General features: G+C 44.1%; 1 non-coding gene across 1 annotated transcript; it reads right to left on the reverse strand.

Moving 5' to 3' along the window:
- Positions 1-1,112: 1,112 nt before the first annotated feature.
- Positions 1,113-1,167, reverse strand: LOC118937472 (U7 small nuclear RNA). The gene has a single exon (XR_005034811.1). It is a non-coding gene; the product is annotated as a U7 small nuclear RNA (small nuclear RNA).
- Between the last annotated feature and the right edge of the window lie 2,285 nt (positions 1,168-3,452).

The raw sequence follows: 3,452 nt of genomic DNA on the forward strand, positions 1-3,452 counted from the left end.
AAACCCTATACCCCAACCCGAGCTCTCCATACTGCCACCTCTGGTCTCTAGGCCCTCCCACCGCTACGGGAGGGCAGCTTCCGCTCAGCCCAGTCCAAGCTCTTCTCTGTCCTGGCACCCCAATAGTGGAACCAGCTTTCCCTTGAAGCTAGGACAGCAGTGTCCCTGCCCATCTTCCAAAAACATCTGAAATCCTACCTCTTCAGCACAGGAGGTTGGTGGCACCTTAATTAGGGAGGACAGGCTTGTGGTAAGGACTGGAGCGTAATCAGTGGAATGGTATCAAATACATCAAACATGGTTTCCAGGTGTTTGATGCCATTCCATTTGCTCCGTTCCGGCCATTATTATGAGCCGTTCTCCCCTCAGAAGCCTCCACTGCCTCAAAGAGTATCTTAAATAATCCCACAGCACCCTCCTCTCACCCCCCCCCCCCCAAAAAAGGTGACAAAAATACATAAAATAAAAACATTTTGTGAACTAATATTCGCTCTTGACCTCTTTGCTGTTAGATACTTTATTGAGGAAAAATGGACTTACAATGACTGTGATTATGTGGTTGTCCCACCGAGCTATGATAAAATGAATGCACTAACTGTAAGTCTCTCCGGAATGCTATGGTTGGAATAATATAGTATTCACTGTAGTGTTTTTGCGGACTTTACTGTAGTATTCTTCCCTACAAAGACAAAACGCAGTATCTACGTAATTTGTTTTACTGCAAAGTCTATTTTTGTCTAGACTGAAACGCTAGTTCTGATACTCCATTGTATATTCTGATCAACTGGATTGTTCTTGTGTCAGGAAATGAAATAGCACATTACTCAGATAATATACCTGGCCATGACAACAGATCAAAGATTTTGACCAAATTCGTAGTAACTGTGTTTCGCCATTGTAGGGCAGTATTCCCTATAGTGTTTTTGCGGACTGAAATAATGTAGTATTTACTGTAATATACTGTAGTTTTTACAGTTTACTATAGTATATATACTGTAGTAAAAAAATAGTTGTATATACTGTAGTACTGTAGTATTTACTGTAGTGTTTTTGGGGACATTACTTTAGAATTGACCAAAGTGTTTTTGCTTCATTGTCTTTGACATGAAAGTGGGGGCCTTTCTCCTTGAAGAAACCTACTGGAGAAATACTGAAAGAGCACCTTTTCCATGACCTGTATGTAGGTAGGACTTAGTTCTGACCGGAGAGTTCCGAGCTTCTGCTCTTTTCTATAATCTGTAGGGAATGCTCTATTTATGCTCTCTTCTTAGCACGTAGGTTTTTCACTTACGGGTGGCACACATTTGTATATGGAGGGGAATTGGCAGGGTATATGCAAATGGAATACTATAGCATTTACTATAGTTACAAACACATGATTGAGGGATGCTACATTTGCCTTTTAGTAATTTAGCAAACGCTCTTATCCAGAGCGATTAACAGTAGTGAGTGCATATATTTCTGTATTTTTTCATACTGGTCCCCTCTGGGAATGGAGCCCACAACCCTGGCATTGCAAGCTACAGTTTACTACAGAATTCAATAGTAAGTACTATAGTATTCTATAGTATACTTATATTATGTAGGTAGGGTGGGATACATTCTTGCTATTTGCAATTGAAAAGAGGGAGAGAGAGAGAAAGAGAGAGAGAGAAACAGGAAAGAAACGGTGGGGGAGAGAGAAAGATGCAGGGAGAAAAAAGAGAGGTAAGGTGAGGGAGAGTGAAGTGGGGGAATGAGTGAGAGAAGGAGGGAGAGAGAGATAGATGGAGGGATAGATACAATAATATACATTGACACCAACAGACAACAGGCTCTTTCCTATGCAGAGTGATGCAGAGGCTCTCTGTGTGTTTGACTTGGGAATTACTTACGTTTTATCAGAGGAATGCAAGCATTGGCATCTCTCTCTCTCTCTCTCTCTCTCTCTCTCTCTGCCTCTCCAGCTGCCTATGTATCGCTGTTTCTACTTCTCCAGTGTGTTTCTTCCTAAACCTCTCCTGCACATCGTGTCACATCATCACAGGTACCTAACGGGCTGCAGAGGCCAAATTACAGGTACCTAACGGGCTGCAGAGGCCAAATTACAGGTACCTAACCGGCTGCAGAGGCCAAATTACAGGTACCTAACGCCCTGCAGAGGCCAAATTAACCAAAGAAAAAGGGAGAAAATGAGAGTGAATGGACGGCAGGGCCTTTATAGCTACGTGGGAGAAATTAATAAGAGAAAGCGAGAGACAAAATAGAGGAAGATTGAGAGACAGAGTGACCGGCATGCAGGGCCCTAGCTGATCGGGAGACAGTCTGCTCAGAAGCAAAGGTCAGGGGGAGCGTCTTCAGATGAACTGAGTCTGCGGAAATCTCATTTCCAGAGAGCAAATATGATCACTGTTTAAAACTTAGCCAGAGTTCAGGGAGGAAGAGAGGAGAGGGGGAGGAAGAGAGGTGGAGAGGAGGAGAAGAATTTATAGAGATGAGGATTTGAATGAGAAAACTCAATTTGGCTCCATCAAACACACAGATAGGCACACACACACACACACACACACACACACACACACACACACACACACACACACACACACACACACAGGTCTGGGCACCGGGAACAATGAGAGATCAGATGGTGATCACCTTATCCATCATAGAAGGCCATCACATATGCTGAGTGAAAGGACAGAGCAATAGAAGGAGAGAATGAATGAAGATCTCCACCCCCCCCCCCCTTCTCTTTTCTCTTAATATCATCAAGCTCTCACTGAATCCTAGACGGACTATTCATCTGGTTCTCTCAGTGAATAGAGAGAGGGTGAGGTGAACAGGGATCAGAGTAGCTCACAATTAATCCTGCAGCAATACTCACACGTCTGAATAGCACGTATCTTTAACTGACATGCACAAACATTCAATGGAAGCAAAAGGATGCATAGAAATATGAGAAGGTACTGGAGAGAAAAGGAGAAAGGGGAAACAGCTGGGGGAAAGAGCGATGGAGGTATGGCAGTATTCTTCCTCAATAGTGTTAGCGTTATCAGTGTGACCAAACAGAGCTTTGCTGGAGCTGCCTTTCTCACTGTTTGTATCAGCAGCACTATTTAATCCCCATAGCTGGACCCTCACACCTTTGTGTGTATGGTTGTGTGTATCTTTGTGTGTTTATGCGTGTGCGTTCAGCCTGTCTGTGTGTGTGTGTGTGCATGCGTGCGTGCGTACGCAAGTGTGTTAGATGATGATTTGTGTGTGTGTCTCCAGGTAAGGTCACCTTGCATCCCTGGCAGTTTGGACCCCCTGCGTAGATAAAAATCATCCTTTGAAGCTAAGCAGGGTTTAGGGACGCCTCTTTACCCACCAAACCACAGAAGAGCTGAGTGATGTGTGTGTGTGTGTGTGTGTGTGTGTGTGTGTGTGTGTGTGTGTGTTTATCTCCACCCACCAAACCCCAGAAGAGCTTA

Source organism: Oncorhynchus mykiss, chromosome 11 (genome assembly GCF_057628025.1).
Source record: "Oncorhynchus mykiss isolate SJ-2025 chromosome 11, ASM5762802v1, whole genome shotgun sequence".
NCBI classification, from domain to species: domain Eukaryota; kingdom Metazoa; phylum Chordata; class Actinopteri; order Salmoniformes; family Salmonidae; genus Oncorhynchus; species Oncorhynchus mykiss.